General features: G+C 36.5%; 1 long non-coding RNA gene across 1 annotated transcript; it reads left to right on the top strand.

The window, feature by feature from the left end:
- The first annotated feature begins 219 nt into the window (after positions 1-219).
- On the top strand, positions 220-9,911 carry LOC121830923 (uncharacterized). Its single transcript, XR_006074254.2, has 3 exons — positions 220-702; positions 7,483-7,555; positions 8,149-9,911. It is a non-coding gene; the product is annotated as an uncharacterized LOC121830923 (long non-coding RNA).
- The last annotated feature ends 16,848 nt before the right edge of the window (positions 9,912-26,759 follow it).

The following is a 26,759-nucleotide window of genomic DNA, read 5'->3' as shown; positions in this document are numbered from 1 at the left end:
GGCTGACTGACCTAGAACTCTTGTGTCCTGAGCAGGCCTTGAACTTGTTGAGGGTTCCATCAGCATGAGGCCTGCTGGTGGGAGACAAAAACCTACAAAGCCTTGCCTTTAAGCTGCTAGGCTTTTTGTCTCCAGTGAGGAGGGTGAGGAAGAAGCCTGTCACCTTGGAAACCTGCAACCTTTGTTACCTAACCACAGTCTCTGTCCCAAGCTGTCTGCATACTAGGGAGTCTTAACTCCTAGACACAAGTAAACACCAACATGTTTCCTCATTCAAACAAGTCAATACTTCTCGGTCACAAAACATTTACCTTTGATGGAATCTGCCTATCACCCTCTGGAGAAAACTCACGAGCAGAACATGGATAATCTGTGAAAAGTTTCTTAAAGTGGTTATGACTAGAGAAAATTGTGCTTTTTTGTGGTTGAAATACCAAGTGTCCTACCTGCTTGTGCTGAGCTTTGAAAGGTAGAAATAGAGAAGGGTGAGGCAAATACCAGGACAGCTTGCCCTAATAACTTAGTTAAAACCTAGGCCTCAGTCCCTGCTCTTGAAACTGGACAAGACAGTTTCTGAGGAAGCCATGAACAAAGGGCAGTTAATCACTGGTGCCCCTGACAACAGGGATGAGGGAGATAAGATGCAGCAAGCCTGGACCACTGAACCAGCCACCATCATCAACAGCTCAAGGTAATAACCAAGTAAGTACAAAACCTGGAACTTGTCCAGGCCTGCCCAAAAATAGAAAACCATAACACTGACCAGCCCCTGACTAGCCCTAGCCAATTACAACATACATGATTGCCACTTGGCTTATGTCAATCATATCCAAAGTGAACTAATTGCCCTAGGAACTACCTACCCTTCAGCTATGCTTAAAAGGAGCCCACTTGTCCTTCTTGGGGTCATTGCCATTTTGCCTTTGTGTAGGACGGACGGCCCCAGTATACTGGAATGATAAGCACTCTTGCTGATTGCATAGGTGAATGGTGGTCTTTTGTGGGCCTTCTCCAGGATCCTAACAGAAGTGGTGCCACTTTTTCAGAGCACACTGGGTGGTGGGACAACTGAAAAAAGAATCAAAGACAAGGCTTCTGATTTGTACTTTCCCTCCTTCTCCTATTGCCTCTTTTCAAAAATTTACTTTATTCTTAGTTTAAAATTTTGCATCATTTCCTTTTTCCCACTCCTCCTCTAGCTCCTGATACATTCCCACTGACATGCTGGGCATTGCTCTGGTTCATAGGCACCACAGCTCCATTATGATTACTGATGGCTTTTCTCCCTTGGGTGGAGGACTCTGGGGTAGACTCAGCCGGAATTTGTCAAGCTTTATGTTCTAAGTGTATGGTTTTACCTTCAGTTTCTGGAAGACAATCAAAGGCAACAGCATGTATTGTTCTGGGAGTCTCCTGGACTCACCTAACCAACAACTTGAAAGCAGGCTTCTCTGTACCTGTTAATGGATTTGGTTGGTGGTTCATGGCTCTTGTCAGTTGTTCTATCAATCTTAGCCATTCTGAGAGGGGTACAGTGAAATCTCAAAGTTGTTTAATTGGCCTTCACCTACATAATTTTCCAAGGATAATGACCATTTTTCAAAATATTTATTAGCCATTTTATTTCTTATATTGAAAACTCTATTTCTATATTCCTGATATCAGTTCTCTGTCAGATGTATAGCTGGCAAAGCTTCTATCCTGATCTATGGGCTTCTGCTTCACTCAGTTGTTTCCTTAGCTGTGCAGAAGCATTTTAATTTTGTGAGGTCCCGCTTGTTAACTCTTGGCATTAATTCCTGGACAAATGGATTCCTATTAAGAAAGGCCTTTCACACACATATTTTGTAGAAACCGCTTATGTTTTCTTCTTGCTGTTTCTGTGTTTCATTACTTACTTTGAGGTCTTTGATCTATGTGCAGTTTATTTTTATACAGGGTGATAGATATGAGTCTAATTTAATTCTTCTATATGTGGACATCCAGTTTAGTCAACACCATTTATTGGAGATACTGTGTTTTCTACAGTGTATGTTTTTGACATCTTTGTAAAATAGCTAATAGCTGTAGTTAAGTTTTGTGCTGGGTAGTTTTATGTCAACTTGGACACAAGCTAAAGTCATTTGAGAGGAATGAACCTCAATTAAGAAAATGACTCTATAAGATCACTGTACACAAGTCTTTAGGACATTTACTTAATTAGTGATTGATGGGGGTATGTCCAGCCCATTGTGAGTGGTGCTATCCCTGGGCTGGAGTCTTGGATTCTGTAAGAAAGCATATTAAGTAAAGCTATGAAGAGCAAGCCAGGAAGAAGCACCCTCCATGCCCTTGCATCAGCTCCTGCCTCCAGGTACCTACCCCCTTTGAGTACCTGTCCTGATATTGCTGTGGAAGTATGAGCCAAACAAACTCTTTCTTCTCCAAGTTACTTTGGTCATGGTGTTTCATCATGGCAATACAAACCCTAAAACATGTGTATCCATGTTTGGTTCTTCTATTTTATTCCATTAGTCCTCTTGTCTGTTTTTGTGCCAGCATCATACTGGTTTTATTACAGTTAGCTCTATATTATACTTGAATTCTAGAATAGTAAATCCCCTGCATTGTTTGTTCATTTGATTTTTCTCAGAACAACTTTGGTTTTTTGGAGCCTTTTTCAGTGCCATATAAATTTTAGGAAAATTTTTTCTAGTTCTTAGAAGAATGTGGTGGGGATTTTGATTGGGATTACATTGAATCTATAAATTGCTTTTAGTAGACTTGTCATTCTTACAACATTAGTTTTACTAATCCACAAGCATGAGGGTATTTCCATTTTCTAATGTCCTTCTCTCTCTCTTTGTTTAAATATTTGAAGCTTTTATTGTAGAGGTCCTTTGTTTCTTTTCTTAGGCTTATTCCTAGTTTGTTTTCTTTGAGTCTATTGTGAATGTGACTATCCACAATCTATTTCTCAGCATGTTCATTGTTGGTATATAGAAAGGATAGTAATTTTACATGTTGATTTTATATCTTGTTGCTTTGCTGAAGTTATTGATAATTTACAAGAGCTTTCTGGTGGGAATTTTGGGATTTCTAATGTATATAACATATCATTCACAAATAGGGAAAATTTGACTTCTTTTTCTATTTTCATATTCCTAATTTCTTTCTCTTGCCTTGGCATTCCAGAAAGTACATTGAACACTCTATTGAAAATGAATAGGGATAGTGGGAAACTCTACCTGATTCCTGGTTTTAATGGGATTGCTTCAAATTTTTCTCCATTTAAGAAAATATTGTATCTTGGTTATTACATTGTGGAATGCTCTCTCCTATCTCTAGGACTTTTATCATGAAGGGGTGTTGGATTTTGTTAAATGTTATTTCTGTATTTATTGAGGTGATCACATGACTTTTGTCTTAAGAGCCATTTTTATAATTTATTACTTGGAGTACATTGCTCCAGTCTCTTTTTCTTCCAACTTTTCCACCAAGAAACCAGCTATTATTCTGATGAGCTTTCTTTAATACATGATTTATAATTTTTCTGTTACAGATTTCAATATTCTTTCTTCATTTGTATCTTTAGTGTTTTAACTATGATATGCCATGGGGAAATTCTTTTCTCGTCTTGTCTATTTGGTGTTGTATGTGCTTTTTATATCTCCGTGGGTATGTGTTTCTTAAGTTTGGGGAACTTGTCTTCTATGATCTTGTTGAAGATAACTGGCCAGGGATTCTCCTCTTCCAACTATTCCTGTAATTAAATGATTTTGTCTATTCACTGTGTCCCACAATTCCTGCATGTTCTTTTCTTGTATTTTTAAATCTTTTCATATTCTTTGTTTGTGTGGTATAATCATTCACTGTATCTTTGAGTTCTGAAATCTTCCTTCTGCTTGATCTAGTCTACTTATAAGGTTGCCCTACTCCCCCCCCCCCTCCTCCCTGGGACTTCTAAAAGGGTTATTGAGTTTTTCAATTCTATTTTCATTTCAGCTTGAGTTCTTTTTAATATTTCTATCTCTTTATTGAATTGGGTTTTCAAATACTGGATTGTCTTCACCAATTTATCCTGCTTTATATTTGTGTTCTCTTGAGCATTACTCAGTCATTTATTTTCTTCAAGTTTATCCTCTTTAAGTTCATTGAAGTATTTCTTCGTGTATTCTTAACATCCCGTGATTCTTTGATGTTAATTATGATTATTCTTTTAAAATATGTGTTCTGGGGTATAACACAAATCTTAAAAGATCTTATTAATAAAAACAAACCTGGAGCCAGGTTGGGGTGAACGCTGAAAGATCAGAGAAACAGAACAAGCCACATCCAACCTCACCTTGCCAACTTCTCAGCTGATCCTGTTTCATCAAACTGGAAGCCTCTGAGTCCTCATCCGAATGGATCTCAGCTGAACTGCTGCTAAAAGCCAAAAAGGCTCTAGTTCCTGGTCCTCATGTCTTATATACCTTTCTGCTTCCTGCCATCACTTCCTGGAATTAAAGGCGTGTGTCACCATGCCTGGCTGTTTCCAGTGTGGCTTTGAACTCACAGAGATCCAGATAGATCTCTGTCCCAAGAATGCTAGGATTAAAGGCAGGTGCTACTACTGCCGAACCTCTATGTTTAATATAGTGGCTATTCTTTGCTCCAACCCCCAGGTAAGTTTATTGGGGTGCACAATATATCAACCACACTGGGGTTCATTTAGTTTTTTTTTCTCATTAGAGAACATTTCTATAGGACTGTGGATTTTATAGAGTATGGTTATATTGTCTAGATCTTTCATAATGTTTTTGGATGAGACCTGGGGATGTGGGCTTCTTTTCTTGGTTGTGTGTCTGATATGGTCCCAGTAGCTTGGGATGCTGCACAGGATGTGCCACCCTCCCCAAACATGGAGGTTGGGAAACTGCAAGTTGGGCTTACCAGTCTTAGTTGGAAATCTGGTTGTGGGATATTTTGGGGCATTGGGGAGTATACAGGCAGGGTAGGGTCATGAAGCCATACTTACTAAGATAGGTTGAAGCACAGACTCTTTTCTCCTTTCTTAGAATATCTGAGAAAAAATTTGATAAGACAGAAATACAACTTTTGCTTTGCCTATGTTAAACCTGAGACTTTGGATAACATCCAAGTACAAATAAAATATAGATGGCTTAAGTCAGAAAAGTCAGTGTGGGAAAAAAGGAAGCTAATTATAGATGGCATTGAAGTCCTTGGGAATGGATGAGATCACTTAACAATGGGTGGAGAAGAGGAGAGACAAACCACCAAGAGCAGAAGCTACTGACACATAGATGTCTGGAATAGAAAGAACATCAAAGATGGAAACAGCTGCCATTCCTGGATCTGGGAGCAAAGAAAGCTTCATGTAGGAAATTCTTTCAGATCCAGGCCTAAAGTAATGACAGAATTTTTATAGTCATGTTCATAAAGTGGATTCAAGGCAGCAAGAAGCTGCACAAAATTCTCAAGGGGAGAAGTTTTGGGATGCATTTGCCAGACACATAATTTAAGTACCAGCCAACTTTGAGTATGCATTACTCTCCGAAATGTGAAACCCAATACCCTTTATTGTTCTTGTGTTTGGCACTGTACTTCACAACTGGTGATATATTTGATCTTCATGTTTTATTTCTTTTCTGTTCCTGGTGTTTTTGGTGGCAGTAGATTAGAGTCTATCAACTGTTATTTATTATAGGGGACACAATTTCCTGGTTTCTACTTTTTGGAGAAAATTCTGGGTTTAGCCATGAAATGTTGATGGCAATGATGTGTGGATTATAACTCAAAGTAAGTCTATCTGTGGAGAACTCAATGTAAGGTCATCAAGAAGCACTAGATGTTTTCACACAAGAACTTCCACAATTTTCTGTGATTTCTAGTTCATAAGCACAAATTCCTTATATTCAGTGTGAATTTGTCATTGTCCACATCCTCAGCATCTACACTCTAAGTAATATGTTATATATATCTGATAATTGTTGTTTAACGTTTAACTATGTTTTAATTTATTATATAGCAATCCCTTTGCATTAAAACATTGTATCCTGGAGGAAGGTCCCTTAAGACTCAGAAAGGAATCAAAATTGCCTGTTTCAGGAAGTAAATAACTCCTAACTCCCAGGAAGCTCTTGAAACTTAGAAGTTTCACAAGGCCTCCAACCCAAGAGTATATAACTAGTAAAGACTTATGGGGAGGTGAGATTCTACAAACCTGTGAAGTTATAGCCATTTACAGGGATGTTGCTTTCCCAAGTTGTTATCTATGCTGGGTTGGGCTTTTCTATGATGAAATTATTTATCTTTACATTGTTCATGCTCCTGTAGATAAATCTTCACCCATCATCCCATAAACAAATCAAATAAACTCATTGGTTTACCAAGTTGGACTTTAGTGGGATTGTTATTGTGGGCTGTCATCAGTTTCCTAGATGTTTTCATCTTTATCTCCATGAAAATCCACATAATTCAATATGCCTAGCTATTGATTAATTTTTCTAGTAGTTTTGAACTTTAACTGCTGGTATCCTGTTGATTGAAGCATGCCTTATGGGTACAAATGGAGGTGTAAACCTAAATCTAGTGTATTATGTTGCAGAACCCAACACATTTGCTACTATTTATACATGGGACCTCCAGAGAACAGGCACAAGTAAAGGATGGTGCCTTGCAGCCTTAGTTCACCATTGGCTTATTTTTTTTCAATTGAGTTTGCCAAGAAGAAAACCATGCAAACAGCTCATGTCAATCTCTTAATCCAGTTTTCTTAATTACATGCAATTTGAATTAGATATAAATGTAACAGCATTGAGCAAAATTTAATTCCAGTATCTAATTACTCGAAGCTATTTTGCTTTTGCCAAATGATGTCAACACACACACACACACACACACACACACACACACACACACACACACACACACAAAATCTTCCTATTTTCACTTAGTCTCAGTGCCATTAATTAGATGCTCATGTTTTGCTTTGTTGCTTGGGGCTGTGTTTCCCACATGTCACTCACATTGTACCTATCCTTATGTTTCCATTTTCTTACGTTATTTGTGGAACTCAATGCCATTATTACCATTCTTTCCTATCATTCCCATATGTTCTCTTCCTCTTGCCTTGTTTTAAAATTAATTGCAATTTTATTGTCACTGACTTTTAATAGTTATGAAACTATTTTAAAAGAAATTGTGAGTAGAACAAAGCTCACAGAGAATGGGGATAGAGAAAGAAGAGAAGATGAGAGAGGTTAGTAAATAGGCATAATGTCATAATTTGATGAGAGAAATAAGTTATTATATCCATCTTTTCAAAAATAAGAGGAAATTAAATTCACATATAAAATATACAACATTACAAATTTAGTGGGCACCATGTAATGTTTTGATGCATGTATAAATGTATAGTATAAAGTCAAGCTAAACATATCTCATTAGACATTATTTATTTTTTAATTTATGCATCAGTGTGTGTGTGTTTCTGTGTAGGTATGTATGCATAAGTGCAATTGCCTAACAAGGTCAGAGGAAGTCATTGGAATTCCTGGACTTGGAGTTATAGGTTGGTGTGAACCATCTGACATAGATGCAATATTTGATCTTAACATTTATCCCTCTCCAGCCCCTAAACTTCTTTCTCAATGGTGAAAGTTCAAAATTCTTTCCTCTAACTATTGAAATATCTAGTACATTATTGTCTGTATTCACCTGTCTGTGTAATAGCATTCCAGATTTTATTGGTCCCGTCTGACTATAACTTAGTATCATTTCTTTCTTTATCTTTTTCTTTATTCTTCTCTCATATATTAAACCATGACCTCAGCTTCCACCCCCACCAGTGTCCCTCTACCTCCCCTCCCCTCCAGATCCATTGCTCCTTCATTTCCCTTCAGAAAAGAGCAGGGCTTCCAGGAATATCATCCAAACATGACATAACAAAATACAATAAAACTAGGCATAAACCCTTATATCAAAGCTGTACAAGGCAATACAGTAGGAGGAAAAGGGAACACCTGACCACAAACAGGCAAAGGACTTAGAGACACCTCCACTCTCTCTGATCTGAATGGCCCAGAGACCTAGGGTAGAACCAAACAGGACTGACAAAAATAAAGTCAATGAAATGATTCCTAATGATTTTCTGCTCTACTATAGGATTGATGCCTAGTCCAATCATCATCAGAGAGACTTCTTCCAGAAGCTTATGGGAGCAGATACAGAGACCATCAGAAAATTGTAGGTGGACCTTGGAGAACCCTGCAAACAAGAAGGAGGAATGATTTTAGAAGCCAGAGGGGTCGAGGACACCAGGAGACCACTTCCTGCAGAATCAACTAAGCAGGGCTCATAGAGGTTCACAGAGATTGAAGAGGCAATTATGGAGCCTGCATGGGTTTGCACCAAGTCCTCTGCAACATGCTGTGGTTGCTTAGCTTGGGGTTTTTGTTGCACAATGGAGTATTACTCCTCTGTTAGTATCATTTCTTAGTCCTCTCTTGGTCTCTCCTTCTCCACTACTGTCCCCGGACTCTGCTAACAAACATTCTATCCTCAAATTCTATGAGGTTAAATGTATTATGTTTTCTCTATGAACAATATTATAAGCTGTGTTGTGGAATGATCTTTTTGTATAATGTGAAAATGTGTCTTTGCCAAGGAGCCTTCTGATTGCTTTAATAAATAGCTGAATGTCCAATAGCAGGGCAGGAGAGGATAGGAGGGACTTCGAGGGAAAGAGAAGACTGGGAAGAAAAGACACAGAGATGCCAGCAAGATATGAAGTCAGACATACAGAATTAAGAAGAGTTTAAAAAAAACACATAACAGAATGTAGATTAATAGAAGCAGATTAAGTTATAAGAGCTAGTGGGAGAAGCTTAAGCTAAAGGCCAAGCTTTCATAATTAATAAGAAGTCTCTTTGCTCCAATGCTAATTGTTTTCCTGTGTCTGCTTTATTTTATTAAATTTAGAGATTACTTATTCCATCTGTGTTACTACAAATGACAGTTTCAGCCTTTGTGTGACTGAATAATATTCCATTGTGTGTATGAATTATATTTTCGTTATTCATCTGTAGATGAAGAATTAATTTGTTCACATTTCTTGGCTATTGTGAGTTATGCTGCAGTAAACATGGGTGTGCAGAGACACTTTGACAACAGGTTTCATTATCTTTGGATATATATTGAGTAGTGAAAATTCTGGGTCGTATGGTAGCTCTGATTTTAATTAATTTTGCAGAAGCTACATGCTGATTTCCATACTGTCTATACTAGTGACAGCATGTAAGTGTTCCATCTTCACATCCTTTCTATCACTTTAAAATCTATATCCTTTTTTACATTAGACTTTGATTCTGTCTCTACAGTTGTGGTTTTGATTTGCATGTTGTTCATGATTAATTCTAGAAAACATTTTTGTAGTGTCTAGCTAGTCATTTGTATTAGCGTCTTTTGAAAAATGTTTAACCTTTCACCTTTCTATTTCTTTTCTCTGTCTCAATTCTTATCATTCTTGATTCTATGGGTATTTGTGCATTTTTTTTTTTAGGTATGAACTTGTAATTTTTTTTACCATTCTGTTGGTCATCTCTGCTGTATTAACAATTTCTTTCATAATAAATAAAATTTATTTTTCATGTCAGTTATTTCTTTACTTTCACTTTGCTTCCTGTGTTTTGGAATTATGCTCAAAACATCCTAATTCATTTCATCTGTCTGGAGTGCTTCTCTTGTTTCTTACTTCCAACAAATTTACTAGTTTCAGGCAACTAGTCTATCTTTTGTTGGTTTTGTAATTGTTGAGATAGAGGGTTAATATCATTTCTCTATATGTGAATAACTGAGTTTTTTTAGCACTGCATATGGAAAACACAGTCTTTTCTCTAATAAACATTTTTCCTCTTTCGTTGATACTCACTTCGCTGTGGATAAATGGGTTTATTTTTATATTCCATTTCTATTACTGTTTTTGTGTCTGTTTTTTATGACAAAACAGTCAGAAGCTGTTGTGATTCCTAAGCTGTCATCTTATATTTTGAAGGTAGCCAGTGAAATCTCTCCTGCTTCTTTCTTTTTCCCACAAAACAGTATGATTTCTTTTTTATCCCCATATAGAATGCCATTAATATTTTCGTATAGATTATATCACATCTTTAGGTTACTTCAGTTGGTACAAACATATTAACAACATTAAATTTTCAATTCCATGAACACAGTGTGTCTTTGCTTTGTATATATGTGTGCATGTATGAGGATTTGTACTTGTATATGTATGTATGTGCATGCATGTATGCATGTGTGAATGTGTGTATTTGTATACATATATGTGTGTATATCTGTGTGTGCACAAGCACATGCATGTTTTTGCTCTTCAGTTTCTTTCATCAATGCCCTATAATTTTCACCAGATCTTTTACTTCTTTTATTTCCAGAGATTTTAATGTTTTGAAACTATTGTAAAATGATATTTCTATTTGTATTACTCTTTTAGGAAATTGCTATTAATATGTAAATTGCTAATAATTTTTATATATTAACTTTGTATTCAGAAAATTTGATTAATCCATTTACTATTTCTAGTATATTTATACTGAATTATTTGGAGGTAGGTTTCTACACATAATGTATCACCTGAAAACTATGATGATTTTGTTTCTTCTTCCAATATTCCTTATCCTTCTTGCCTGTTTTTCTGAATAGGATTTCAAACAATATGCTGAATTAAATATAGTGAAGATTTCCCCCATGAAATATCAAATCGTGGCATCGCGGCAGTCAGTATTCCATCATGAAGAGAAGAAGGGCTCATTAGCCCACCTCTGGATGAGGAACCACAGTATGCTGAAGAAAGATGAGTCTTTTTTTTTTTTTTTAGGGAAGAGCTCCTTGGCAGCTTACACATGCCTAAATGGTCAACCCTACACATATCCACATGACCTAGCATCCACTTATCTATCATTCTGCCTATCTGCCTATCTGTCTATCTATCTATCTATCTATCTATCTATCTATCTATCTATCTATCTATCTGTCTGGACATGAAGAAAGGGTGTGGGGACATGCGATAAACTAGAGGAGGTGAGGGCAGAGTGGATTCAGACAAAAATGCATTGCACTTATGTCTGAAATTCTTAAAAAACAAAAACAGTGGAAGCACAGGTCCTTTTCTGTTTTAGAACTCAAGCAGTTTCAGCTCTACCCCAGTGTGGGCTCAGCTGTTCTTTACTGAATGTGACATGTTCTATTGAAGTAGTTTCCCTCGATACTGAACTTGCTCAGTGTTTTTTATCATGACTGAATGTAGGGCTCTATCAAATGCTTTTTCCATATCTGTGTAAATTATTGCCTGGTTTTCACCCCTTTGCTGTAGATGTGGGATGTCAGTTTGACTTGCATATGAAGAAGTGTCCTTGCATCCCTGCAATGACTCTGACTCAAATGTGATTCATTGTCCTGTTTTCTCACTTTCATTTTTCAAAGTGATTTTTTAAGATTTAACATCTGATGAGTTTTTGGAGGAAGATTACTCTGTTTCTTCTTTTTCTTGTTGTCTTTCTTAGATCTTGTCTCATTGACAAGGTTCTCTGCTTTCCATAACTTATCCCTGTGATGGAGAGTACAACAGTGGAATGAAGGCTGCAAGTTTAGATAAGAATTCAGCAAGTGGAATTGAGGATGAAGACCAACTATGTAGAAGCAGTGGTAGATGTTATTGCGTTTTTGTAGGAAAGCCAGCCAGCAGTTCCAAAGTTAGTGAAAAAAGAAAGGGAAAAAAAAACCCAAACCTGAAACCTCCCTTTTAAACAGAAGCTGAATGTATAGAGAATTGTAGTATAAACACAGTATCCACTATAGAGATAGGAACTTGTATCTTGCTTGACCTGTATTCTGTGATCTCTAAATAGGAGTGCTCCATTTCTACCTTTCACAGCCCAAAAGAACCAAAATTCTATGGTGTTTCTACGGGCCTGACATTTCAGCAAGGTTTTTAAGTCAGGCAGTGACTATTTTTCTGGACCAGCTTCTCTTATTTTGGGTCATGTCCACAAGGTTTTAAAAAGTTGCATGTGATATCAGTTTTTGACTTATGACTGAGTGGCATTTCATTCTAAGTATATATCACATTTTCTTTATCCATTTAGCCATAAATGGACATTTGGGTTGTATAGGTCTGCAAAAATCTACTCCCAAATTCTGAATATGAAATTGCCACTTGTATATGTCAGAAGAGTTGTGTCCAGTAATTTAAATTGAACGTGGTTCAGTATTCTATATTTACAGCAACTCAAAAGATGAAACAGCTAAGTGAAGGCAAAGCTATGAATGCAAAATGAAACACCTCATTTCCTGGCAACACTGAGATTTCTTCTTCCTCTTTGATTAAGCAAGGGTATTGGATCTCAAATTCTGTTGTATTATAGAATCACTAAGAAAGACAGATATCAAGGCTGTAGTTTTACCCCCACACAAGTAAATCAGTGACTGGGATGATTTTTTTCTTCAACCATAATCTAATTCCATAATGTGTCTCTGTTTTAGAATAAGGTGAGAAGGAATTTCCTTTACTAGGTACACCTGGGTTCTGCTAACTGGTGTAGGATCATTACTGATTTTACATCATCAGCTACTATTATAAAAGAAGGATGACTCCTTTATTTCACTGTTTTAGGGGTGTGTTGGCAGGTATTCAACCAGTAGTAGTCAGAGCATGCTGTCAGAAGACAAGTTCACAAAGCCTCCAGGCTCTTGTCCTACTATTCTTGATTGTCGTGTTTTTCTTGGGGAAAAGAGAGCCATCGGTGTAACAACAGCTAACTTTGGGGGCTATGTTAATTTAAGAAATTTAATATTCTTTAATCTATTTATTCTTCAGTTATACAATGGCATAACTTTATTTATTGCCCTTATTTTTCAGAGAAAAAAAACTGGTGCAAAAAGAATGACATTTAAGGTGATGGATTAATGATTCTAGTAAATTATCACACCTGAGCGTGTGAGCTGAAAAACACTGTACTTTCAATTAAATCAAAATATCTTCCAGTGCTCCTTCTCATCCTCCTCTTTCTTTCCTGTCTACCCTTCTATTTGCTTCTTTGACCAGTTCAAGAGGATATAGGCAGCTTGTTGAGCTAGTTCTGACTCTAGGACTCTAGAAAAATAAAATTTGAGTTTTAAATTTAAATCCACTAAATTTATAGTAGTTTGTCATAGTAGCAATAGGAAACTAATATACCAGCCCAGAATGTTGGAGATTAATCAAATATATAATAAATATAAAATATATGTACAATAAATAAGTAATGAATATTTACCTGGATATTAAGATATGGCCATGGTAGTATTGGAATTAATTTTATGGGATTAACCAATTTAAGACCCATTCCATGAGAGAAAACACATGTTTGGTACTGTTAATCTGTCAAAAACTTTTGATTGGAAAAGTCACAAGCACCAATAGTGAACATACTACTATTTTAAAGATTTAAAAAATACTATTTTTATGTATATGAGTGTTTTATCTGCATGTATATATACCATATGCATACTTTGTGCCCATAGAGGCCAGAAGAGGGATTCAGATCCCCTAGAACTAGAAAACAGATGATTGTTAGCTACCATATGGGTAATAGGAATTGAACTTGGGTCCCCTGGAAGAGAAATCACTGCTCTTAATGCATGAGCCATCTCTCCAGATCAAACTTACAACTATTAGTCTGCTAAATGAACACAGTATCAAACTTCCCCCTAAATGGGTGCCTCTCTGCCCATACATTAGAGCAGACTGAAACCTCATCATAGAAGTTTCTCTTTGTGTATTGTGTTTAATACAGAAACTCCTGACTGTTCAAAGCGCAAAGAAAAGTATGAGTGGACTGTCCAACTACAAACATATCATTACTATACCCACCTGCCTAAGTTTCAGGGACCCATTCTGAAAAGGAGGATGAAAATATCACAGGAACCAACGTTTGAGGAACTCTGGGGTGAAACAGTATCTTCTGGACATGCCAGGGCTGCTGTACTTATGCACCCATGAGCTTACAGTAGCTGTGGTTGCTTGCACAATATCTGCATATACCAATACAATAAATACTATAGCACAGTCCATGAATCTCCACCAGCTGCTTGCTTAGAGGCTATTGACAGCTGATGGTTTCCAGGAGACAGCGAGTCAGTTTTCTTTAAGGGTGTAGCTCAAAGTAGGTCTGCCATTCTGCTTCGAATGGCCCCATATCTATGTGTATGGGTTACACAAATTGAACTTGGGTTATTATAATAAAGATGACATGAGTTGGGAGGTAGGGGTGAGGAGGGACAAATATAATCAAAAACATTGCATGAAATTTTCAATGAATTAATAAAATAATTTGGCACTGATAGCCTTGATCTTTATTTCATTTTGTGACAGTAATAGTTTTTAATGGAAATATGTATTTTGGAAATAATGCTATAAAATGGATTTTCTATTTTGAAATATTTTATAATAAATTATATCACTATTAAGAAGAAATATGCTCTGATAAATCAATTATTTTAAAATTTTTAGACATTCTCGCTGCCTTTTAAGAGACTGGATCCACTAAATTGGAGCCTCGGTTTTACTGGAACAATTGGTGCTGGTTAGCTGGAGCTCAGAAATTAATGGTGACTAAGAAACTAACATTACTGAGGTGAAATTTTCTGGGAAGTGTTTCTGTAGGGTCAGCACATAGAATCTGTGGTACGGTGGGGCCAACATTTAGTAAGAAGTGAGGAATAAGTCAGCGAGCAGTGTTCATTTGGTCTTTGCATCAGTTCCCGCCTCCAGGTTACTGCTTTGAATTCCTGCCCTGACTTTCCTCAGTGATGGAAGGTTACCCAGAGGTGTCAAATGAGATAAATCCCTTCCTCCCAGGTTGCTTTGGTCATGGTGATTTATCACAGCAGTAGAACTTAACTCTGACATATATAGTGATCCACACAGCAAAATTGTCCTTTTTTTTTTCAGTGCTGGGGGGTGAAGCTAGACTTTCACAGACTCTTGGCAGCTGATCTGCCACTGAAATATATATATATATATATATATATATATATATATATATATATATATATATATACCCTGAGCACTAGGTTTAAATTTTTCATTTTTAGTAATGGTCCCAGGAAATTCCCCAGGTTGGTCTTGAACTTGTTGTGATCCTTCTTCCTCAACCTCCAGTGTATCGGGGTTATAGATATGCATCTACATTTGCTATTTCTTACATTTTTACAATACATTTTACTAAATTGTTTCAGAGTTCCCTAAAAGACAGTTCAGAGTTCAATTTTTGCTCTGGCATTCCAGAATAACTCACTTTGGAATAGATCATTTCAGAAGCAGAGATAACTCAAAACTAAAGGGAATATTTATAATTCAAAAGAAATAAACACTTGTCCTATTTTGGGACCATCAGTGGTTTGGTGGGTTAACACACTTGCCACCAATGTGTGACCAGAATTCTATCCTTGGGAACCACCTGGTGAAATAGGAGAAAAAACCCTTATAACTTGTCTACAGACTTCCACATGTGCTCTGTACTGCACATACACATGTCCTCCAATATATACAGACACACACAAATAAAACAAAAGATGAAATTTTTTTTGGGGGGGGCAGCGTTTTGAGACAAGGTTTCTCTGTCTAGCTTTGGAGCCTGTCCTAGAACTCACTCTGTAGCCTAGGCTGGCCTCAAACTCATGGAGATCTGCCTGCCTCTGCCTCCCGAGTGCTGGGATTAAAAGCATGCACCACCACCACCCAGCAAAAGATGAAATTTTAAAGCAATTATAAAAGAAGTAGATGCTCATACCAATCACTAACAAAGAGATTTCTGTGTTAAACTACACATACAGGTAGGTTCTTCCTTGAAAGAGAAAGCTTGTGTCTGTCCTGGAACCTAGCATGCAACATTGGCAGTCTTTCTTTGCACATGTATGAAAATCATGGATTTTTTATTAATTAAATTAATTAAAATTATGAAATCTGATGATCTCACCGTGAATGATGGAGGGCACAGACTAATTAATTTTAATTAAATAATTATTTTCTTAAGGCTTTCTGGTATGCAAGTGATTCTGTTGGTGCAGGTCACGGTTCTAAAGTTTTCCTGACACTATCTGATAAATTTGCAAAAATTCTTCAGATATATTTCCAGGTTTCAAAAAAAATACAGAGAGCTTAATATCAACTCCTGGAATTGTGATGACCTGTAGTAACCCATGAAGCATCTGGCTTCACTCACTTGTGGAATGGTTACTTTAAGGCAATAATTGTTCAAAGTGAGTATGGTACCAGCAGCATGCACATTGTCTGACATCTTGTTGAAAATGCAAATTATTTGGCCAAACTCAAGGCCTGCTGAATTAAAATGACTGTGTTTTTAGATCAAATAGCTTTTATTAAATTTATTCCTTTGGAACCATGCCAATTTAATTAAGCATGGCACTAAGTTCCCACCCAGGGCATAAGAACTTCTCAGACATGGGGTTTTTGATTGGTTTTATAGTACCAGGCATGGAATCCCTCCTAGGGAGTAGATCTCAAATACAGTCAGAGAATTGTTGGTTTATTCCATAATACTCATGTCACTATGACCTCAGTGGGTACATCTTACCTGCCAGGTTAGTGTTATATTGGGTAGGGTTCCTCCATCACACTACATAGTATATTTTAGCACTATAGAAGCTAGACAAGCTACCCGTCAAGGAGGATGCATCCAGCTCAGTTCCAGGTTTATTTCACTATTTCTTTCAACAAATATGTGTGGTACCATCAGTGATAGGACTGTATCAACTAGTTCTGTGAGACAGCTATGAGGACTGGCAATAGTCAATATTGTTTTGGGGCCTTTGGCCTCTTCATGATCAACAAATCTTATGGAGCTTTAATGGGTCTTCCAAGTTATTCCTTTTCCTGTTTCGCTTTTATAAGATTATACTTGAACATATTATATATTTATGGGTGCTACTTTCACATAAATATTTTATATGATATTGAATAATGTTAATTAGCATACCTATCACTTTAAACACTCATCATAATTTATGGCAAGGCTGTTTTTGCCAGACTCTGGTGCATAATTTAGATGGAGAAGTGGCTCTATTGGAGAGCCAAATGAACCTGTCAGCTCTAAACCGACAGAAATTCCTGCCAGTGATTCTCAGCCTCGAACTCTCACTAGGCTTTTTGGTTCTCACAGATGTATTTTGAGACATTTTCACCTTCCACATAGCTCACATTCAAAAAGACTTTCTGATGCTCAGTATATTTACTAGCTGTTTCTAGAGGTTAAATTGAGAAACAAATCCTTATTTAATGCTTGGTAGATTCAATTATGCCCTGTTTTTTCTATATCATTGCATCTTATTGTTTTGTTAAAATATGACAACATTATTCTAGAGGAGATTTTTGTACAGCTACTGGAAATGCAAGATTTTTATTTAGTGTAATATTCTGTTACTATTTTACATGTATCCTATTATTTGTCATATTATCCCATGTGTATGTTACTCAGAGAAATTATATAATTATTAATTTGCATAGATTCGTTATGTTATGGGCCTCCTGAACAAAGCCTCCTGTGGTGTTTCTTTCAGCATCATGCTAAAAAGTTATATCATATGCTTTCAATAAAGGTTAAAATAGCATAATTTGTGCATAAAAGATAAAGCCAGTTGTTTGGATCAATAATTTAATTAATGAACTCTAAAATAGATGTCTTATGGTAACAAATTAGAATTTTAGCTTGGAAGGAAAAATCTCAATTCTTTTCACTAAGCAAGTATTACAATTTACTAAATCTTTAAAAGGCAGTCAGAGCTAAATGTGGTCATGCAAACCTCTAATCCCAACAGAGAAAGACAGAGGAAAGTGGACCAGAAATTTAAAACTCATTCCCATTATAGAGCAAGTTCCAGGTCAGCATGAACTACATAAGACCATGTCTCAAAGCAAACAAAAGCAACCACCACAAAAGAGTAAAATGTTAGTATTAGAATAAATATTTTGCCTAATAAGCATCCACATTTAAAGATAACAACTAAGAAATGAATTGTTTTACATGGCAATATGCCATAATCAAGTGAGAAGTCTTTAGAAACAAAAAATAACTCAATATTAGTGCATCTTTGAGCAATTCAACCTATTGATAGTATGAAAAAAATAAAACATACGTTCTAAAAGTAAAATAGAGCAATATTTATTAAAATTTAACATTTTCCCCAGTTTAAACGAATTCGCGTGAGTAATTGTGAAGGACATAGTTATCCTATTAAGTTCATAACCAACTCTAGGCTGGATTGATACCAATAGGAGCCATCTCATAAATAAAGTATATGTGTGTGCATCAACATTTTAATAATGCATGCAACCCAACTCAACAATGTCACTACTGAAATTCTCCTCGGTGAGTTGTTATATGAAAATGTGTGCACTGACTTTATTCATACTATATACAGCTACATATAAACCTAAGTTTGTATAGATAAATTTAAGGGTAAATTATAATTTATTTTAAAAGACAAATATTATTTGGCCATTAAAATGATCATTTTGGGCTCCATTTAAGATTGTTATATTAAACATATGTATCCCTTCAGTTGCTTAAGATGTTATGAAAGAAATACGTTTTACAAACTCAGCTACAAGGAGAATGTAGAGGGAAATATAGGAGAGGAAAATCAAATGAAAACTAATAATTGACTGAATATGGTGTAGCCAAGTCAATCCACTGTGGCTTCAGAAGGCCCTTGGTTGAATAGGAAGTATACTTAACTTGTAGGATCACTGAGAAGTGACAAGAATCATGGAGGCCAAGCCTGTGGTTAGAACAGAGCTATTTTGAGTGTGTGTAAAGAGGTATTGAAACACACGATCCCCCTTTTGCCCTGTTTGTTCAGAAAGCTCTAGTTCCTGGTTAACTTTAAGACAGATTTATGAAATGGAATTTAGATTACATCTTACCTAAACTCCAAAAGCCTCAATTAATCAGAATACTCAGTTAAAAATGGAGGAGGAGGCAGGTTAAGTGAAAGTTTGCAACAGCAGAAGCTTCTACAGATGTTAGCATTTAGACATATGCACATGCTTACGTAGAAGGCTATGATTTCTGACCAATAATAATGAACAAACTAGTTATTGATTTTTTTGAGCCACTAACAAAAAAGTAGCCAAGTCATGGTATTCTTCTTTAAGACAGGAAGTCCAGCAGATGCAGGGAGGTCGTTCATGTCTATTAGTGTTTCCTCCCAAAAGATAAGCACATGTCTAAGGCTTGGGTACCATTGAGGGAGAAACTTCAACCTGCTCAGGAAAGATAGAGACAAACCACCCTAGAGTCATGCTTGTAGCTTCATGGTAGAATGCTTGCTTAGCCTGTACAAGAAAGCGATTTGATGCCAACAGAAGGAAAAAGCACAATGAATGAATACTTGTGTATCAGAAGCAAGATGGAAAAATGAGAATGCCCGCCCCCCCCCGCCCACCAGAGGCTCAGATGTTTGCATGCTTTTATGCCCAGTCAGTGGCTTTTGTAGAGGTTTTAGGAGATGCAGCCTTGTTGGAGTAAATATGTTAGTGGGAAGGGTTTTGAGAGTTTGAAGGTTGGAGCTGCTTCCAGTTTCCTCTCTCTGGTGTGTGCTTGTAGTTCAAGATGTGGGGGAGGGATAGGGGTTGTCACAGAAGCCTTCTGTGGTGGTTTGAAAGAAAATGGTCCCCAAAGAGAGTGGCACTATTAGGAGGTGTGGCTTTTTTGGAGTAGGTGTGGCCTTGTTGGAAGAAGTGTGTCACTGTGGGGGTGGACTCTGATGCCCAAGCTATGCCTACTTTACTTCCTGTTGACTGCAAAAGCAGATGGAAAACTCTCAGCTCCTTCTCCAGCATTATGTCTGCCTGCACACTGCCATGTCCTGTCATGATGATAATGGACTAAACCTCTGAAACTGTACGCCATTTCCACTAAATGTTTTTCTTGGTAAGAGTTGCTGTGGTTATGGTTTCTCTTCAAAGCAATAGAAACTCCAAGACATCACCTATGTCCCTGTTTTTCAATGTAAGTCTGCAGTCATGGTGCCACTACAAAAGTAGCTTTGTTGTCCTTATAGTCAGCAGGAACACTGATCATGGATTTCCACTTGGTGTCTGGCAACAGCATGGACCACAGACATCTACATAGTCTCTGGTATCAGCACCTGCCATTAATCCACCTCAGCATGGTCTTTGGTGGCAGTACAGACCATGGATATCAACACAGCCCTCTGCCAGTAGTATGGGCCATGGACAACATCATAGCTCTTGGGTGCAGCACAGGCCAAGGGCATCGACATGGTCTATGGGGCAACAAAGGCCAAGGACACCAATATGGTCCTCTTCAGCAACCCAGCATGCAGATAGAAACTTGGCCTCAGGTGGCAGCTCAGGCCACTCACATCAACATGATCCCCACAGCAGCACTGCCCAAAGACATCAACATGACTTCAAGCAGCAACACAGACAATGGATACACTCATGGCCTTGGATGGTGACACAGGTCACAGACATCATTAGGGTCTCCTCAAGGACCCAGGCATGGCCCCCAGCCACGGCAAAAACCATAGACATTAACATGGCCTCAAGTGTTTTCTTTATTCTGTAGCCACTCAACTTTTTCATGATGCTTGTGGCTGGATATAAATGATGCCTCCCTTGAGCATGATGATGAACATGATGGGATCATTCCTGAAGATGTTCATGAGTATTAAGGGCACAGTCACTCAATGGACAGGTCCCATTTCCTGCTAGTGACACAATGAACGTATTCCATTCTGGAAAATTAAAAATCTAATGTCAATGTTGCTATGACTCTACACAGATCTGCTGGTATAGAGTAGCCAGGATCCCTGGGCAGGGGCAGGGAGGAGAATCTAATCAGTACGTAGTGGGTTAAGTGTTTAAGGAGCAGTGTAACACTCTCCAAGGAAAAAGCTAGATTGCACCCACAATTGCCCAATTATCCCACAGACTTCAGTTAAAAAATAAGAACATTAAAATACAAAAGGAAAGCAGTATAAACAAAGCGTATGATAGCCCACGGGAGCACCAGACCACATGTGAGTGCCTGGTGACAGGTACATGCAATCAGGCTTGTCTGTAAAGATTCCATAAAATTCTAAACCTCCCATGGCCACATAGAAAACACTAGGACTCTTTTAATTTCTGCCTTCAAGTATCCAAAGGGTGCTAGAAAGAAGAGTAAATGGCTGGGGAATGACTTTCCAATCAAATGGACTTAAGAAGCAAGCTGGTGTAGCTATCCTAATATCTAACAAAATAGACTTCAAACCAAAATCAATCAAAAGAGATGGAGAAGGACATTACCTACTCATCACAGGAAAGATCCACCAAGATGAAGTTTCAATTTGGAACATCATCATTTCATTAGATGCTGAAAAGGTTTTTGACAAAATCCAATACCCCTTCATGATAAAAATCTTGGAGAGATCAGGAATATAAGGAACATACCTAAACATAATAAATCCAATTCACAGCAAACCAATGGCCAACATCAAATTAAATGGAGAGAAACTTAAAGTGATTCCACTAAAATCAGGAACAAGACAAAGCTGTCTGCTTTCCCCATATTTATTCAATATAGAACTTGAAGTTTTAGTTATAGCAACAAGACAACAAAAGGAGATCAAGGGGATACAAATTGGAAAAGAAGAAGTCAAACTTTCACTATTTGCAGATGATATGATAGTATACATAAGTGATCCCAAAAATTCTACCAGAGAACTTCTACAACTGAAAAACACCTTCAATAATGTGTGAGGATACAAGATTAACTCCAAAAAATTAGTAGTCCTCCTATATACAAATGATAAATGGGCTGAGAAAGAAATCAGAGAAACATCACCCTTTACAATAGCCACAAATAATATAAAATACCTTGGGGTAACTCTGACTAAGCAAGTGAAAGACCTGTATGACAAGAACTTTAAGTCTCTGAAGAAAGAAATCGAAGAAAATATCAGAAAATAGAAAGATCTCCCATGCTCATGCATAGGTAGAATTAATGTAGTAAAAATGGCAATCTTACCAAAAGCAATCTACAGATTCAATGCAATCCCCATCAAAATCCCAACACAGTTCTTCACAGACCTGGAAAGAACAATATTCAACTTCATTTGGAAAACAAACAAACAAACAAACAAACAAAAACCCAAAACACAAGATAGCTAAAAGTATCCTATACAAAAAAGCCACCTCTGGATGCATCACCACTCCTGACATCAAGCTCTACTATAGAATTACAGTAATAAAAACAGCTTGGTGTTGGCATAAAAACCAACATGTGTACCAATGGAATCAAATTGAAGACCCTGACATTAACCCACACACTGATGAACACCTGATTTTTGGCAAAGAAGCCAAAATTGTACAATGGAAAAATATAAAGCATCTTCAACAAATGGTGCTGACATAACTTGAAGTCAACATGTAGAAGACTGCAAATAGATCCATATCTATCAACATGCACAAAACTCAAGTCCAAGTGAATCAAAGACAACATAAATCCAGTTACACTGAATCTGATCGAAGAGAAAGTAGGAAGTAGTCTTGAACATATTGGCACAGGAGACTACTTCCTAAAATTGGCACAGGAGACTACTTCCTAAATATAACACCAGTAGCACAAACACTGAGAGCAACATTTAATAAAGGGGACCTCCTGAAAATAATTTTAATTTACAATTCAATATTTAGTTCAATATAAACGAATGAATATGAAAATGAATAAAAATCTTTCAATTATGAAAGACACAAAGAATTTGCTATTCACCTTTTCAGGGAGCTTAGAAAAATGTTCTTTATGTAAGAAAAACAGGGAAGGGACCAGAATGGAATTAAGATCCAGAAATAGGCTGGGCATGGTGGCGCATGCCTTTAATCCTAACACTTGGGAGGCAGAGGCAGGCGGATCTCTGTGAGATGAGGCCAGCCTGGTCTACACAGTGAGTTCCAGGACAGGCTCCAAAGCCACACAGAGAAACCCTAGTATGAACTCCCCCTCCAAAAAAAAAAAGACCCAGAACTATCAGAGAACAGCAGACCCCTCAACAGATCACATGTGGTTCCATTGCCATTTCTGGGATGGATACAATAACTGAACTCACAATATACTAGAATATCACTGTTGGGCCATTCAGCGAAGAACAAGAGAACTTCTCTTAGAAATACAAAGTCATAGTTGAGGGGAATATTTTCCTTTGTAAAGGATATATGTTCATGGCTGGAAAATAACTTACCAAAGTTTAGAAATGTCTTACCAATATTGAATTGAAAGGAATTTTGCAAAACTCTTTTTTTTTTCAAAATGATACTAGAATATCCGAATTCTAAAACTAAACCAAGTAAACAACATTATCAGCAAAACTGAAAACTATAGATCTAAATATCTGATAATTATTGATGCAAAAATCCTCAATAAATTACCAATAAACCAGACTCAGTAGCATTGATGGCTCACACACCTGACAAAATGGGACTCATTCCTGGCATTTCAAGATGGTTCAATATACATACATCAATGGATATGATAGACTACATTAACAGAGAAAAGACCAAAAATTCATCATCATTTTAATATATACAGAAAAGACACAAGATTCAATCTCCATTTATATAAAAACACAGAATACTTCAGCAAAAGGGCTGTAACAAGAACATAGTTCAAAATAATAAGATTACATACAAAAATGTACAATCAATCCCATACTAAATGGGAATAAATTGTTCCTTTAAGAATAAAACAAAGCTGATCACTGTTAACATTCTTACTTAATGTAGTACTAGAAGTCTTATTGATAGCAGTTGGGCAAGAGAAATAAACAAAGATTATTCCAATTGGAAGGAATGAAGTTATGTTACTTATGGGTTTCACATGGCATATTTCTATACATAGGGAAACCAAAGTGTGCCATTAAAATTATGGATGCTATAAAACGACTTAAGTAAGAAGCAGTTTAAAAAATTAACAAAAGTATTTCTATGCACAAACAATTAAGTTACTGGAAAAAACTATATCCACAATTCCTTTACAAAAATAACATAAATTAATAGTGAAAGTTTAACTGTAAACTCTAAAGCATCTCTGAAAGAAATACACAATAAATAGAGATACTCCATCATAGACAAGAAGAATGAGTATTGTAAAATTTACTATATTTTTATTTTGTATCCTTTGAAATTCCTATCAAAACATTAATGTTTTTCTTCAAAAAAATTCTTAAATCCACACGGAAGTACAAAAGACCTAGAATAATCAAGATAATTCTGAGAAAACAAAATAAAACAAAAAATAAATTAACAACAACAGTAAAAATGAAATTATCACATTACCTAGTTTGGATACATCTATGAAGCTATAGTTAGTAAGATCTAAAACAGTGTGTTACTGGTACTAGGCACGGTGGCACAACCCTGGTTAATATCAGTATGTTGGAGATGGAGAAATGATGATCTTGAGTGCAAGAGCAGCCCAGGGTACCTTTTACAAATTCAAGGTCCACCCTGGCTACATAGTGAGACTTTGCCATAATACTAAGAACAGAAACTAGAGTTCAGTCATCCAGTATTTACCTGACATGTATCAATCCTTGTTTAGATTTCCAGGACACAGTAAGTAGAAAACAACAAAATCCAGATGGTTCTGACACAAAACAGACAAAGGAAGAGAACCCAGAGTGACAACAGACTCATACAATCAACCAAGTTCAGATAAAACTATGTAAAAACAAGTTCTGGGCAAAGATGGTCTTTTCAGTGAATGGCACTAAGTTGGATGTTTGTATGCAGAGAAATGAAACAGCATTTCATTATTTGACCATATAAATAAACAGTTGAAACAACTCAAGCACACAAATGCTGGAAAGGATGCAGAGAAATGGGAGCTTTGTACAAAATGGATGACTTTTGGGTTCAGGTCCCAGTCCACACATGACAACCTGTGCGGTCCAACACTGTCTTCTGGCCTCCTCAGGTTTCAGCACACATGTGGCAAATATCTGTGCATGCAGGTATACACAAATACACACAAAATAAAAATAAATAAATCTTAGAGAAACAAAATAGGAACTCTATACTGTTTGTGGAAATATATAGTAATATAGGATTTATGGATAACTGTATGGAGTCCCTTAATGAAAAATCAAAAACTAGAGGAACTAGCATATAATTCAGCAACTATACTACAGTGCTTACAGCCAAGAGAAATAATCTTTATAACAAATGACATTTGTGTGCAGTTTATAATAAATACTCCTAATAGCCAAAATTAGAAATGAGCCAGACAACCATCAGCAGACAGATAGATAAGGCAAATGTAATATGTTAAGATAATGGAATAGTACTCAGCCATAAAAATAAAACCCTGTGATTTGCAACAGAATGGATAGAACTCAAAAATGTTATTTTTTAGTGAAATGGCCAACATTCTAGGATAGTTCATAGTTCATTCACATGTGTAAACAATAAGTCTGTTTTGGAAGGAATGAGATAGTGGAGTCCGGAGATGAAGAGCGGTTAGGGTAAATGGAGAATGAAAAGAAATTAAGAGTGGCGTCTAGGGCCTGCTCAGAGTCCTGAGGTAAGGGCTTGTCAGATGAAGAAAGGAGGATGCATGTGACTTATACATGTTGTATATGTGTTTGGAATTATCACAGTGAGAGGCATTATTTTGTACAGTCAATAAATGTTAAAATATAAATCAAAACTCAAATTATGCATGTAGAAAATAAAACAATAGAGATGACTACTTAAAATATATCTATACTAACATAAAATATGTAGCTGTTTAAAAGTAAATATTCAATATTACTGAAAAATAAAAAAAAACACTCAATATTTGGGTTTGGGGTGAATAAATTAATAGTAAGCCATGGAAGAACCATATGTAAAACTGTAAAATTTTTACACTTTGCTATTCATATTAATACACACACATATATAAATACAAATGTGTGTGTGTGTGTGTGTGTGTGCATTTCTGTTTCAGAAAAGCATAATATAATGCTGATACATTCTTTGAGAGAGGGAGCTAAGTTGAAGGCAAATAAAATAACAAACCTTTGTTTATATTATTCTACAAACTATACAGAAAAATTATAAACTATCCTTTCAATTATTCTAACCTTTGTTAAATGAAAGAAATTGCTACTTATAATCACTAAGATTTTATTTTTTGATTAATCATTTCCTCAGAATAGGCATTAAACATACTAGATAGAAACCAAACATGTGTCCACAAAGTCATCATTTTATACTTGCTGTAAGCCATAATATTCCCCAAATTTCTGCACAGGAAAATCACTATACACTGTTCAGATAAATATAGATAATAATATTATCACCAACAAGGAGAAGACAGATTTTATAGGATATAAAACCCACCAAGAAACTGACAACTCACTGAGTACACGAGACTATACCAATGCATTGCAAAGGTCTGAGGTGTTGGGTAGCTTTTGACTTTTTCCTATATTAGTGAGAGAAAGATTGTAAATAGTGCTGATGTTTCTACTACTAGAAGAATTTTTGTCTTTTACAGTTGCTTTTTTAGTTCTGTACTTTGCAAAATCTCATACATTATAGCAATTCTCTGACCATGCTTTCCATGAGGCATTACTGCATACAATATGATCACTAACTGATACAGGACCTTTGTTACGAGTCACATATATTTGATGGCAATAAACTAGAAAATAGTAGG

Source organism: Peromyscus maniculatus, chromosome 7, assembly GCF_049852395.1.
Source record: "Peromyscus maniculatus bairdii isolate BWxNUB_F1_BW_parent chromosome 7, HU_Pman_BW_mat_3.1, whole genome shotgun sequence".
In the NCBI taxonomy this organism is placed as follows: domain Eukaryota; kingdom Metazoa; phylum Chordata; class Mammalia; order Rodentia; family Cricetidae; genus Peromyscus; species Peromyscus maniculatus.
This window is presented reverse-complemented; position numbering and strand designations above follow the sequence as displayed.